The following is a 15,520-nucleotide window of genomic DNA, read 5'->3' on the forward strand; positions in this document are numbered from 1 at the left end:
GGCAATAGTACTGAAGACGTGTGCTTCAGAACCTGCCGCTCCCCTAGCCCAGCTGATCCAGTACAGTTACAACACTGGCACCTACCCGATAACATGGAATGTTGCCCAGTATACTCAGTACACAAAAAGCAGGACGAATCCATCCCGACCAATTATCACCCCATCAGTCTACTCTCAATCATAAGGAAAGTGATGGAAGGTGTCAACGGTGCTATCAAGCTGTTTAGCCTGCTCAGGTAATGAATGAATGCGTGAATGAATTTAAATGAATGATTTTATTGCCGTGTGTGTTTTACAGTGAAAAATATAGTGAAAACTTCCACCCCATTGTCATGATCAGGTGCAATTTTGAATAGTTTAAGAATAATTCTTTTAGAAAATTATAGCTTAAACAGTGTCCATAACATTTCCACCGTTGGTTCGTCACCGCGAACGCTGGACCCAACCAACGTCGAAGTTGCCGATCCTCAGATGCCACCTTTCGCTGCTGGGCCTACCCTCCCCATCATTGCTTCCACCGATGTAGCAGCTGATACCTGCTCCCATGCTTGGCCCTCAGCCAGCTGCCTCCTCACTGCTGTCTACCAGGGTCCTGTTCCGGGCTGATCAATCGAATCACCACCGTCTACCAGGGTCCCGCTCCGGGATCAACAATTACCCCACCACTGTCTACCATGGCCCTGCTTTATATTCACCAATCACCTCACCACCATCTACCAGTGTCCCGCTCCGGGATCACCAATCACCTCACCACCGTCTACCATGGTCCTGCTCCAGGATCACCAATCAACTCACCACTGTCTACCAGGATCCTGTTGTGTGATCACCAATCACCTCACCACAGTCTAACAGGGTCCTGCTCTACGGTCACCAATCACGCTCCCACTGTCTACCAGGGTCCTGCTCCGGGATCACCAATCACCTCATCACCATCTACCAGGATCCCGCTCTACGCTCACCAATCACCTCACCACCATCTATCAGGGTCCCGTTCCAGGATCACCAATCGCCTCATCATTGTCCACCAGGGTCCCACTCCGGGATCACCAATCACCTCATCATTGTCTACTAGGGTCCTGCTTCGGGATCACCAATCACCTCACCACCGTCTACCAGGGTCCCACTCTACGCTCACCAATTACCTCACCACCATCTTCCAGGGTCCCGCTCCAGGATCACCAATCGCCTCACCACCATCTACCAGGTTCCCGTCCGGGGATCACCAATCGCCTTGCTGGGATTTGAAAGTTTGAGGTCTTCTCGCTGGGATTTGAACAGTTTGAGGTCTTCTCGCTGGGATTTGAACAGTTTGAAGTCTCCTCACTGGGATTTGAACAGTTTGAGGTCTTCTCACTGGGATTTGAACAGTTTGAGGGTTCCTTGCTGGGTTTTGAGCAGTTTGGGGGGTTCCTTGCTGGGATTTGAACAGTTTGAGGGGATTCCTCGCTGGGATTTGAACAGTTTGAGGTCTTCTCACTGGGATTTGAACAGTTTGAGGTCTTCTCGCTGGGTTTTGAGCAGTTTGGGGGTTCCTGACTGGGATTTGAACAGTTTGAGGATTCCTTGCTGGGATGTGAACAGTTTGAGGGTTCCTTGCCAGGTTTTGAACAGTTTGGGGGTTCCTGACTGGGATTTTAACAGTTTGAGGATTCCTTGCTGGGATTTGAGCAGTTTGAGGATTCCTTGCTGGGTTTTGAACAGTTTGAGGGTTCCTTGCTGGGTTTTGAATAGTTTGGGGGTTCCTTGCCGGGTTTTGAGCAGTTTGAGGGTTCGTTGCTGGGTTTTGAACAGTTTGAGGGTTCCTTGCCGGATTTTGAGCAGTTTGAGGTCTCCTCACTGGGATATGAACAGTTTGAGGGTTCCTTGCCGGGTTTTGATCAGTTTGAGGGTTCCTTGCTGGGTTTTGAGCAGTTTGGGGGTTCCTGACTGGGATTTGAACAGTTTGAGGTCTTCTCGCTGGGATTTGAACAGTTTGAGGTCTCCTCGCTGGGTTTTGAGCAGTTTGGGGGTTCCTGACTGGGATTTGAACAGTTTGAGGATTCCTTAGTGGGATTTGAATAGTTTGAGGTCTCCTCGCTGGGTTTTGAGCAGTTTGGAGGTTCCTCACTGGGATTTGAACAGTTTGAGGTCTTCTCGCTGGGATTTGAACAGTTTGGGGGTTCCTTGCCAGGATTTGAACAGTTTGAGGTCTTCTCGCTGGGTTTTGAGCAGTTTGGGGGTTCCTTGCTGGGATTTGAACAGTTTGAGGTCTCCTTGCTGGGATTTGAACAGTTTGGGGGTTCCTTGCTGGGATTTGAACAGTTTGAGGTCTCCTTGCTGGGTTTTAAGCAGTTTGGGGGTTCCTCGCTGGGATTTGGACAGTTTGAGGTCTCTTTGCTGGGATTTGAACAGTTTGGGGATTCCCTGCTGGGATTTGAACAGTTTGAGGTCTCCTCGCTGGGTTTTGAGCAGTTTGGAGGTTCCTTGCTGGGATTTGAACAGTTTGAGGTCTCCTTGCTGGGTTTTGAGCAGTTTGGGGGTTCCTTGCTGGGATTTGGACAGTTTGAGGTCTCCTTGCTGGGTTTTGAGCAGTTTGGGGGTTCCTTGCTGGGATTTGAACAGTTTGAGGTCTTCTCGCTGGGATTTGAAAAGTTTGGGGGGTCCTTGCCGGGATTTGAACAGTTTGGGGGTTCCTTGCTGGGATTTGAACAGTTTGAGGTCTCTTTGCTGGGTTTTGAGCAGTTTGGGGGTTCCTTGCTGGGATTTGAACAGTTTGAGGTCTCCTTGCTGGGATTTGAACAGTTTGGGGGTTCCTTGCTGGGATTTGAACAGTTTGAGGTCTCCTTGCTGGGTTTTGAGCAGTTTGGGGGTTCCTTGCCGGGATTTGAACAGTTTGAGGGGGTTCCTCGCTGGGATTTGAACAGTTTGGCGGTTCCTCGCTGGGATTTGAACAGTTTGAGGTCTCCTTGCTGGGATTTGAACAGTTTGGCGGTTCCTGGCTGGGATTTGGACAGTTTGAGGGTTCCTCACTGGGATTTGAACAGTTTGGGGATTCCCTGCTGGGATTTGAACAGCCATTCATCTTGAGCCTATTCTGCCATCCAGTGAGATTGTGATTGATCTGAACAACTCAGACCATATAAAACAACTCATTGAGATTTGGACTGAATTGTAGCCCTGTTTCTTTGCTTCATATCTCTCTGTATGCACCTACCCTTTGCTTGCAAACAGCATTTGCTGGAATTATTGCTGTGAAATCAATCATGACTTATAAACACAACAGCAATACTTTTTGGAACAAATACCTCAATCACTTATCTTGATTACAAATTGAACTAAAATCATTCCTCTTTATTCCAATATAAGGAAGAGTTTAACAGGGTCAAATTCTCCATTACAGTGAGCAATAATCTTTCACAAAACCACCCACATGATTTTTGGTTCAGTTAACATTTGATCAAACTCTGGTAGTGAGGGTAGCACAGTGGTGAGCACTGCTGCCTCACAGCACCAGAGACCCGGGTTCAATTCCCCGCCTCAGGCAGCTGTCAGTGTGGAGTTTGCACATTCTCCCCGTGTCTGCATGGGTTTGCTCCGGTTTCCTCCCGCAGTCCAAAAATGTGCAGGTTAGGTGAATTGGTCATGCTAAATTGCCCATAGTATTAGGTGAAGGGGTAAATGTAGGGGAATGGGTCTGGGTGGATTGCTCTTCGGAGGGTCGGTGTGAATTTGTTGGGCCGAAGGGCCTGTTTCTACATTGTAAGTAATCTAATCTAAAAAATTGTTCCTCACCCTCCTGCAACCTGATCAAAGGGCCATTGGCTAGAATCTCTGGGCCATTCTGTCAAACAAATTGAGGGTATGTGGGGGCATTAGACACAAAGTTGAGAGTGTGTTGCTGGAAAAGTACAGCAGGTCAGGCAGCATCTGAGGAGCAGGAAAATAGACGTTTTGGGCCAGAGCCCTTTCTGATGAAGAACAATTGAATCAAAACAGCTGAGAAGTAAGTGAAGGGGATTGATTTAATTAGTTACAGAGATAATTACAAGAACATTAAAAATAAGATGGTGCTGGAGACAAACCAAATGACTGGAATAACATGCTAGGTATAAGAGTCGCATGCTGAGGGCCTAACCAAGGTAACAAGTAATCTAAAACTGTACAAACTAATTAAGGTAGAGAGATCATGACAATTTGTCAAGGTGATGGTGTCAAAACCGGACAGTAAGGAAGATTTTACAGATACAGAACAGTGTAGTGGGGGTTACATGTAGTGCAACATGAATCCAAGATCATGGTTGACACTGTCTTCATGATAAGGAACTTGGCTATCAGTGTCTGTTCGGCGATTCTGAGTTGTTGTGTATCTCAAAGGCCGCCTTGGAGAATGTTTACCAGAAGATCGCAGATTGAATGTCCTTGACCACTGAAGTGTTCCCCAACTGGGAGGGAACATTCCAGTCTGGTGATTGTTGCGCGGTGTCCATTCATTCATTGTCATAATATCTGCATGGTCTTGCCAATATACCATACCTCGGGGCATCCTTGCCTGCAGTGGATGAGATAGACAACACTGGCCGAGTCACATGAGCACCTGCCATGTATGTCGTGGGTGGTGTTCCCATGTGTAATGGTACTATACTTGTCGACACTCTGACATGTCTTGCAAAGGTTGCCATGGTAGGATTGAGTGGGTGTCATGAGCAATGTTCTCCTGAAGGCAGGGTAGTTTCCTGTGAACAGTGTTCTGTTTAAGATTTGGCAGTTGTTTGAAGGTGAGAAGTGCGTGCGTAGGGATGATCTTGGTGAGATTTTTGTTGTCATCAATTTTATGTTGAAGGCTATGAAGAACATGGCATAGCTTCTCTGCTCTGGCAAAGTATTAGATGATGAAGGGTACTCTATCGGTCATGTCCTGTGTCTGTCTTCTGAGGAGATCATTGCAGTTTTGTGCTGTGGCACATTTGGCACTGATGACTGATGGGTTGAGCATTGTATCTGGTTCTTATGAGGGTATGTTTCAGCATCTGTAGGTGTCCATCGCATTCCTCCTCGTCTGAGCAGATCTTGTGTACACTCCGGGCTTGTCCAAGGGGATGGCTTCTTCAACATGTTTAGCATGGAAGATAGTGAAGTGCAGCATTATGAGGTTATCTGTAGGCTTGTGATAGAGTAAGGTACTGATGTGTCCGTCCTCGAAGGAGATGTGTGTATCTAAGAATGAGACTGACTCTAAAGAGTGGTCTATGGTAAGTCTGATGGTGTGATAAAACCTGTTGACATTGTTGTGAAGTTGTTTCAGTGATTCCTCGCCATGAATCCAGAGGAAGAAAATGTCATCAATGTATCTGGTGTATAAGTGTTGTTCGGAATTCCTGTGCAGCAAAGAAGTCTTGCTCGAACTTGTGCATGAAACTATTGAAGTACTGGGATGTAAATGTTATCCCTATGGCTGTTCTGTGTGTCTGGATGAAGAACTGGTTGTCGAAGGTGAAGTCATGGATGAAGAGAATGAGTTGTAGGATGGTGTCTGGAGATTGGCAGTTGTTGGTATTGAGTACTGAGGATGTTGCAGTGATGCTGTCTTCATGGGGGATGCTGGTGTAGAGTGCCAAAATGTCCACTATCACGATGAATGTTCCTGGTTTGACTGGTCCATGGGTGCTGAGTTTCTCTAAAACATCTGTAGTGTTACAACAGATCTGCCCATTGATATCTCTGCCTATAAATGCTGTACTTTTCTTCACTTCACCTGATGAAGAGCCAGCTATGAAAGCTTGTGATTTTTAGATTAGATTACATTACAGTGTGGAAACAGGCCCTTCGGTTCAACAAGTCCACACCGACCCGCCGAAGCGCAACCCACCCATACCCCTACATTTACCCCTTACCTAACACTACGGGCAATTTAGTATGGCCAATTCACCTGGCCCTGCACATCTTTGGACTGTGGGAGGAAACCGGAGCACCCGGAGGAAACCCACGCAGACACGGGGAGAACGTGCAAACTCCACACAGTTAGTCGCCTTAGTAAACATGTTGGACTGTAATCTAGGGTCGTGTGACTTCTGAATTTATTCACCCCAGTCTAACACTGGCACCTCCACATCAGATCGAAAAATGAAAACTTAGACCAAATAATTCAGTTTCTTCCTCCAGAGATGCTTCCTGACTTACTCAGTGTTCCCCAAAAGTTCCCCATTCTTGTTTCTGTTTCCTGCATCCACGATATTTTGGTTTTATTTTACAGGAAACAAAAGCACTCTGTTTGTGTTCAAACAGAAAATACAATTCCACTTTGTTTCTCCAAACTTGAAAGCACTTTCTCACCATCAGCCTGACACTGCTGTCTTTTTTCAGTTTCCCCCATGGGAGCTGCACCCATTCCTAGTTGCCCTTGAGAAGGTAGTGGTGAGCTGTCTTCGTGAACTGCAACAGTTCTTTGGTGCAGCTATAGCCACAATGCTGTACCACAGGACCGTTGGGAGACTGGGCGATTGAATATAGTCAAGACTGACTTAGATTGATTTTTGATCAGAGGAGGCAGGAGTTACTGGGGGACAGGCAGAGAAATGGAATTAAAACCACAACAGACTAGCCATCATTGTATTGACGAGCGGAAAGGGTTCCTGGGGTGGACTGGCCTTTCATTCTGGTGTATTGTGCTAGTGTGATACCAATAACAATGTCAATTCCGCATGTCAAGTGGTTATAATGCTGAGCATTGTGAACCAGTGAAGACGAGGGTTGGTATGTAAACCTATCTCAGTGCAGGCACTTTGCATCTGCAGTCATTGTTTTTACCACTAAGAAGAGCTGTGCAATTGGTGGTGAAACTTGAGCAGATCAGTTCCCCAGTGACGGAGCTGTTTGAAAGGAGAGCAGAAACAGGCTGTCACCAAGTCTCTCTTGGACGTTACTGCCTTCAATGGAAACCAGGGCTTTTTTTTCAGTTAAATCTGAATGCACTGTAATCCTTCCTGATCCTGATCGACGAGCAGGGTGACGGAACAGCGTAATATAGGGTTGGAGTTTTGTTTTTAAACACAACTTGAAGTGGGGATCCCACGAGTGAGTGCAGCGACAGTAGTAAACAGGGCTGCTGGATGCAGATGAGGGTGGGGAGGAGAGCCAATAGCGTGAGGGTGAGCGCATCGACATGGAGAGAGCGGGCCAATGGGAGAGTATGAGGGCGGGGCTGGGGCGCTTGGGCTGTGTGTGTCCAGGTGAGTTTCTGTTCTCAGTGCGGGAGCCGGTGCTGGCAAAGGGCAGCGCTGGGCTCAGGCTGAGACTGACACACAGACACAGAGTGGCACTGAGGGTGGGAGAGCGCTGCTCAAATTGACCGCCTGCCTCACACTCCGCGAAGATGTTGCAGGTACCGCTCCTCTATAATGTGATTTCTAATCTAAATCATTGTTTGGAGCAGATTTTTAAACTCACCACTCAGATTAACATTGGCTTTATTGTATGGATTGGCAGTCTATTGCGGATCGTATCTACTGTATGCATTTTTGCTTTTCTTTGAACATTTCTGATACCTTCCGCTTGCCTTGCTCATTTCATAATCATATTTTTTAAAAAAATAATTGATTGTCTCATCGCTGGTTTTCGGGAGGTGCAAAGCACTGCTGCAGAAAGCTGCAGGAATTTTAAAAAATCCTGACAGACTGACCTAGGGGCAATGTGACACCAATACCCTTCAGATAGGGAGGACAAGCAGAATGCAAAAGCTGCAACCGACGACAAATCTGAAGACTAATTTTCATAGGAAGATATGGAGTATATTAGGATTTTAAAAGTTTAGTGTCTTATGTTTTAATAAAAAGGTTGCGAATAAGGACAGCGATCTGAAAATGAAGCTAGAATCCAGCCGTAAAATCTGTGCTGGAATTGATGTTCCAACAGTGTTCACATTTGTAATATTGACGACGTGCATTTAAATAGCACCCCAGAATGTCCCAAAACGCTGTGCAGCCAGTAGGGTCTTTTGAAACATACTCGTTGTTGTAATGTAGAATATGCAATCACCAGCGCAAATGCAACTAGCTCCCACAAACAGCAAATATCAAATAATATTTTTGATGATATCATAAAAACAGAGTGCTGTCGATGCTGGAGATCAAAAATTAAAAAGACAAAAATTGTTGTTAGGCCGGTGCACAGCATCTGTGGAGAGAGAAACCGGGTTAATGTTTTGCGTCTACTGTGACCCTTCTGGACGATTGTGGGGATTGAGTGGCTATGTGAACTTGAAGTGGAAAATCAGCCACGTATTGAATGGCAGAGCCTGCTTAAGGGGGCTGATTGGCCCAGTCTTGCTCCTATTGAATATGCTGTCTTGTAACCCACAAATGTTTCACTCAGAGCTTGAGAGTGTTACTTATAGCTGAACTTTGACCCCTGTCTCAGGGGTCAATATTGTCAAATGACTGCTACAGGCAAAGGATATAAATGTGCCTGAGAATCAGTACTTACTGTGGATTTATAGTTGCTGAAGTGAATTCTGTAGCTGGTGAGGTATCTTCCTTTGAATGCACAATGGCCTGGTTGCCCCAGTTGGTTGGGTTCCATGGGATAGTGATGAGCAGTGAGTCAGAGTAATGGCTAATATTTCAAACAAACGGCATCCAACTCTCCTGTCATCAAGAATGATTTGTTTCTATTACGAGGCTTACTTGCATTGGTACACCTGTCAATGTATTTGTATTGTGGTCATAAATGTGATGATGATAATGTAGTGTGCAGCAAGTTAAGTTACTTTATTATTGATTCATTTGATTTATTTATTGCCCTGCGTATCTTGTTACAAAGTACGGTGAAAATTGTTGACAGAACTGCTCAATGGGAGGTGCTTAGTGTGTCTCAGCTATATGGTCAAGTTTATTTTTAGCAAATCAGAGTAAGCAACTAAGGATAGGAGAGATTGAAAACAAAACCAAACAGTGCAGTTTGCACCTGCTGGCTGTTGGTCCTGTTGCTGCTATCCATCATCTTCACCAAAGAGGGACTTCAGACTGAAAAGCAAATCTTCAATTCCTGAATCCTCTGGGAATATCTGGGAAGGTTTGCAACCCTATCCAGGACTGAATTCAATTCGGCCAATGATTTGAACTGAAGTAAACTGCTAAAATCCATCTGTGTCTTCTTCCTTTGTTGCTGCCGAGTATATTCTGCATTATTTCACATCTGGAAGGGTACTATTTGCTTTGACACAGTTGTCGTGGTGATGCCTGTGGTAACAGATAGGATCTGAGATGATGAGGCTGCAGGAGCAAGCAGGAGAATGTTGAGTTGGATGGGGGAATAGGGTTTTGGGGCTTTGGCAGCCACCAGGTGGAGAGAGGAGACTGAGAGAGTGGCCAGGAATCCAGGGAGGAGGCTGTGTTTCTGCAGTGGAGCCTTTACTGTCAGCAGAGGCTGTTTACTGAGCAATGGGGTTGCAGGAGCTGAATAATGATTTCAGATCCTTCAGCTGGGTGGCAGCTTCCCCTTCAAGCCCAATGATGTAACTAGTTTGTATTTCTAGAGATGGACCCCTATCCCAACCCAGAATCTGAATTTCAGGTTGAGTAGGTTAGTTGCATTTGCCTGATATTGAATTTCTTGCTCAATTTACTCTTGAACCTTAGACTCTGTTTATGGAAAAGAGAGGTGAAGGGAGAGGTACAATAAGATTGATGGCTAATTCACCAACACCCACATGCCATCATCCCGATGTTAAAATTGTCCTTACTGGGTTAGTACCAAAGGTGGGATTTGCACTCTCTTTCAGTCTGTATGGCACCATTGGATCATTAGGAGAGAGAGTCACCAGAGCATGATATTCTGTTCACCACCTTTCATTGTATTTCTCCCTCTAATGACGTTGAGGTCTTTGTTCTGATCAACTGCTTTGTAAACACCAAACAGCAGTCAACACCAGTGGTAGTGTCCCTGCCTCTATGCTAGGAGATCTGGGTTCAACTCCCACTTACTCCAGAGGTGTTTCATTACATCTCTAATCAGCCTGATTAGGAAAAAATACACAAACCATCCACCGTGAGACCTTGCTAGACCTGTGTGGTAATTCAAGATACAGTATTATATGCCTGGGTATGTGCTCACACCAATGTTTAGCAAGGTGTTCTATCCTTAAATGACATGGCATAGTCCAGCCAGATTGAACAACTGTTCCTGCAGATTAAATTCGGTTTTGTTGCATTTTCACTGAAACAACCTGAATATTCAATTATTTTGCTGATTGGATCCTTACAACCAGTACAGTAAAGAAAAGCTCACACTTGTCCAATAAGCATTAACTTTAATCAGTGTTTACACAGCAAAGGTACCATAGTTACAGAGAGCTGCTGTCTCTTTTGAGGGTTCTGACTGGTGGTGTTTTACCCTGAGGGGGAGGGGTGGGGTTCAGAAGACAGGGCCTTCATGGTAACCTCCGCTTATGGGTGGCACGGTGGCTTGTGGTTAGCACTGTAGTCTCACAGCTCCAGGGTCCCAGGTTCGATTCCAGCCTCAGGTGACTGTCTGTATAGAGTTTGCACATTCTCCCCGTGTCTGCATGGGTTTCCTCTGGGTGCTCCAGTTTCCTCCCACAGTCCAAAGATGTGCAGGTCAGGTAATTGGCCATGCTAAATTGCCCATAGCGTTTAGGGATGTGTGGGTTAGGTGCATCATTCAGGGGAAATGTAGGGGAATGGATCTGGGAGGGTTACTCATCAGAGGGTCAGTGAGGACTTGTTGGGGCCAATGTTCTTTTCCACACTGTGGGGTTTCTGTGATTCAGCTGGGGATGTGGGAATTGAACCTGCATGTTGGCGTCACTCTGCATCACCATCTAGCTAACCAGCCCAAATAATTTTGAGTCACCCTGATCAGAGATGTTATTGCACACCTCTTAAGCAAGTGAGACTTGAACCCAGGTCACCTGGCTCAGAGATAGGGACACTACACAGCACCACAAGAGCCCCCTGCTAACAAGTCCAAACAATACAGCATGATTGATAATGTATGTCATGCTTTTTAATTTATCACTTTGAATAATTCCTGTTACTATCACCATTACTGGCAGACTGACTGATAACCACTAGTATCACCCGAATGGTATAGAGTTCTGATATTTGCTCAGACTCAATAAAAAGACTCTTAAGTGGATGTTTTTCCAATTTATTTTTTAGTTGTGGGCCTCACTGGAAAGGTCAGTATTTATTGCCAATTTCTAATTTCCCTTCAGAAGGTGATGGCTTTTTTTTCCCCCTGGAATGGCTACATCCATGTGGTGAAGATACTTCCACATTGCTGCTCACATTAGGAAATTCTTGGGTTTCGACCCAATGATGAAATTGGAATGATTTTCCATATTTTATGAGGGCATAGTAGAAACATTTCACACCCAGTTACGTTGTTAGGGATATGCTAGTGACGACATTGGGTTGAGTTCTAGAGAATCTGGTGTTTCGCTGCAGCAGAAAGACAAAAGCTGATTCATTGCAATGTAAAAGCTGGAAGTTCCCCATCCCTTCTATTATGGCAGTCCTTATTCCACAGTAACTGCTCAGTTTTCTGGCTACTGACAATGGCTAGATTCCTGTTCCCTCTTCAGAATGTAAGGAGCATTTCTTGCGCTACTTTAAAAGGAAGGCTCATTGTATAAACTGTATTGCTGTTGCTGCTCATGTTTCATCCACCTTGTCCTGACTTCAGTCATTTGATTTTCAGAGTTACTTTTTTTCAGGAATAATGCTGTTCCTGCTATTATATGAGCTGTTTGCATGAGATCTTAGTCTCAATCTTGGCTTTGTGATGATTTGCCAGAGCAGTGAGCAAAGTGACAATAGTATTGAGAAAAAAGAATACATTAGAAATAAGGTCGATTGAAATTGATGGTGTCACACTGGAACAAATAGATCAAATTATCTATTGAGGACAAATGATGTAGAAATTGGAAGAAGGATGGAGATGGCCAAAAGTAATTTTATGAAAATGAAGGTTCTGTTAATAAGATAACTCAAGCTTGTAAAATAAACAAAAAGCTCAGAGGTGCTATATTCTATTTACTTGAGCCTGTATGTCTCAGAGACCTTACACTAAGTAAAGATCTATGAAAGAAAAGAGAGGCATTTGAAAGCAGATGCTAAGGTGTATTCTAAGAATTTCATATCACAGAATATAGAGAACATTAGACAAATGAGGTCTTTGCGATTACAGGAGGAAAGTGATATCCAGAAAATGTCCATATTTCACCATTGAACTCACGGAAAAACAATCTCTTCTAGAAGACAAAGAGAGGGGCAGCTGAAAGATGGATTGTGATGGAGCAGTTCGATGGTGGATGTCACAGAGCAATTATATATAAGCTGCAGTACATGTGTGAGGATAGCATAAGACGTATGACTCTGGTATACTTTGACAGCAGATCCCCTGGCCAGAGCAGTTACATATAGTAGAAGAACAAGCAGAATTCGGGAATCCTCATCCGTGAATCACAAGAAGCTAACATCCAAGTTCGGCGGGTAATAGGGAAGACAGATGGAATGTAGCCCTGTATTTTAGATTAGATTAGATTCCCTACAGTGTGGAAACAGGCCCTTCGGCCCAACAAGTTCACACCAACCCTCTGAAGAGTAACCCACCCAGACCCATTTCCCTCTGACTGATGCACCTAACACTACAGGCAATTTAGCATGGCCAATTCACCTGACCTGCACATCTTTGGACTGTGGGAGGAAACCCACACAGACACGGGGAGAATGTGCAAACTCCACACAGACAGTTGCCCAAGGCTGGAATCGAACCTGGGACCCTGGTGCTGTGAGGCAGCAGTGCTAACTACTGAGCCCATTTCCAAGGGAATAGAGTATAAAAATAGGGAGTCAAAAAGTGTGGTGCTGGAAAAGCACAGTCAGTCAGGCAGCAAATGAGGAGTAAGAGGGTCGACATTTCGAGCATAAGCTGAATTCCTGTTGAAGAGCTTATGCTCGAAACGTCGACTCTCCTGCACCTTGGATGCTGCATGATCAGCTGTGCTTTTCCAGCACCACACTTTTTGACTGATCTTTATTGCCTGCAGTCCTCACTTTCTCCTACAAAAATAGGGAGGTTTTGCTAAAACTACACAAGGCATGAATCAGACCACAGCTGGAATATTGCCAACAGTTTTGGGTCCCTTATGTAAGGAAAGATATGCTGGCAACGGAGGCGGTCCAGAGAAGGTTCACTAGGCCAATACCAAGTTTGGAGGGACTGTCTTATAAGGAGAGGTTGCACAGATTGGACCTGTACTCACTGAAATGTAGAAGAATGACAAGTGACATTATTGAAACATTCTGGGTTTTTGAAACATGCTCTTGCTCACCTCACGACTCGAGTATGGACAAATCCCCAGCTGACAGTGAAGGCAAAGATGTCAGTCTACAAGTCTGCGTCACAAGCACACTGCTGTAAGACAGTGAAATGTGGACTACATATTACCAGACAGGAGATAAGACCTTCCACTTGAGGAGTATCTGCCGTATCCTGGGCATATCTTGGCAAGACAGAGTGTCCAACACAGCAGTCCTATCTCGCATTGGTCTTCTCAGCATGTACACTATACTCAGGCAGTGGAGATGGCGTTGGCTGGGCCACGTCCACCGCATGAAGGATGGATACATCCCAAAGGATATCCTCCATGGAGAGCTTGCATCCGGGAAAGACCCACCGGGTGTCCTCAGCTGCACTACGAGGACATCTGCATGAGGGACGTGAAGGCCTTTGGTGCTGTTACGGAGTCCTGGGAAAGGCTTGCAGCTGACCGCACGAGATAGAGAAGTACCCTGAACCAATATCTCAAAACAGGGCAAAATAGGCCCTGATGAAGGGCTTTTGCCTGAAACGACGATTCTCCTGCTCCTCGGATGCTGCCTGACCTGCTGTGCTTTTCCCGCCCCACACTCTTGTCTCTAATCTCCAACATCTGCAGTCCTCACTTTCTCCTAGGGGAAAAGAAGCGGATGAGCGCTGCAGCAGACAAGCGGGCTCGAAGGAAGGAGTGCAGCAGCTCTAGCAGATCAACGACCACATACAGGTGTGACCCCTGCAACCAGGACTGTCACTCCAGCATTAGTCTCTTCATTCACAAGCAACATTGCTTCAGGGAAGCAGAAAGGCAGAACAACGAGGATGTAACCCATGGACAGCCATGACCGAAAGGGGCCTCACACACTCGCTCACAGGGTTTTTAGAGGACTCACAGGGCAGATGAGGAAAGATTGTTGCTCCTTGAGGGAGAGACTTGGACCATAAGACCATAAGACATAGGAGCAGAAGTAAGGCCATTCGGCCCATCGAGTCCACTCCGGCATTCAATCATGGCTGATGGGCATTTCAACTCCACTTACCCGCATTCTCCCCGTAGCCCTTAATTCCTTGTGACATCAAGAATTTATCAATTTCTGCCTTGAAGACATTTAGCGTCCCAGCCTCCACTGCACTCTGCAGCAATGAATTCCACAGGCCCACCACTCTCTGGCTGAAGAAATGTCTCCGCATTTCTGTTCTGAATTTACCCCCTCTAATTCTAAGGCTGTGTCCACGGCTCCTAGTCTCCTCGCCTAACGGAAACAATTTCCTAGCATCCACCCTTTCTAAGCCATGTATTATCTTGTAAGTTTCTATTAGATCTCCCCTTAATCTTCTAAACTCCAATGAATACAATCCCAGGATCCTCAGCCGTTCCTCGTATGTTAGACCTACCATTCCAGGGATCATCCGTGTAAATCTCCGCTGGACATGCTCCAGTGCCAGTATGTCCTTCCTGAGGTGTGGGGACCAAAACTGGACACAGTATTCCAAATGAGGCCTAACCAGAGCTTTATAAAGTCTCAGTAGCACAACAGTGCTTTTATATTCCAACCCTCTTGAGATAAATGACAACATTGCATTCGCTTTCTTAATCACGGACTCAACCTGCATGTTTACCTTTAGAGAATCCTCAACCAGCACTCCTAGATCCCTCTGTACTTTGGCTTTACGAATTTTCTCACCGTTTAGAAAGTAATCCATGCTTCTATTCTTTTTCCCAAAGTGCAAGACCTCGCATTTGCTCACATTGAATTCCATCAACCATTTCCTGGACCACTCTCCCAAACTGTCTAGATCCTTCTGCAGCCTCCCCACTTCCTCAGTACTACCTGCCTGTCCACCTAACTTTGTATCGTCGGCAAACTTCGCTAGAATGCCCCCAGTCCCTTCATCCAGATCATTAATATATAATGTGAACAGCTACGCCCCCAACACTGAACCCTGCGGGACACCGCTTGTCACCGGCTGCCATTCCAAAAAAGAACCTTTTATCCCAACTCGCTGCCTTCTGTCAGACAGCCAATCCTCAATCCATACCAGTAGCTCACCTCGAACACCACGGGCCCTCACCTTGCTCAGCAGCCTCCCATGTGGCACTTATCAAAGGCCTTTTGGAAGTCTAGGTGGACCACATCCACTGGGTTTCCCCGGTCTAACCTACTTGTCACCTCTTCAAAGAACTCCAACAGGTTTGTCAGGCACG

General features: G+C 45.7%; 1 protein-coding gene across 6 annotated transcripts in view; it reads left to right on the forward strand.

Moving 5' to 3' along the window:
- Positions 1 to 15,520, forward strand: part of lzts3a (leucine zipper, putative tumor suppressor family member 3a) — a 200,491-nt gene that overhangs the window by 117,138 nt on the left and 67,833 nt on the right. The window contains exon 1 of one of the 6 annotated variants that reach the window (XM_043702201.2): positions 7,259 to 7,357. The exons of the other annotated variants lie outside the window; for them this stretch is intronic. The gene's annotated coding sequence lies outside the window, so the exon portion shown is untranslated. Of the gene's footprint in view, positions 1 to 7,258; positions 7,358 to 15,520 lie in introns of those variants that run through there. 6 annotated transcript variants of the gene reach the window in all.

Source organism: Chiloscyllium plagiosum, unplaced genomic scaffold, assembly GCF_037043375.1.
Source record: "Chiloscyllium plagiosum isolate Xiang-an unplaced genomic scaffold, Cpla_swu_hap1 HiC_scaffold_1, whole genome shotgun sequence".
Classification (NCBI taxonomy): domain Eukaryota; kingdom Metazoa; phylum Chordata; class Chondrichthyes; order Orectolobiformes; family Hemiscylliidae; genus Chiloscyllium; species Chiloscyllium plagiosum.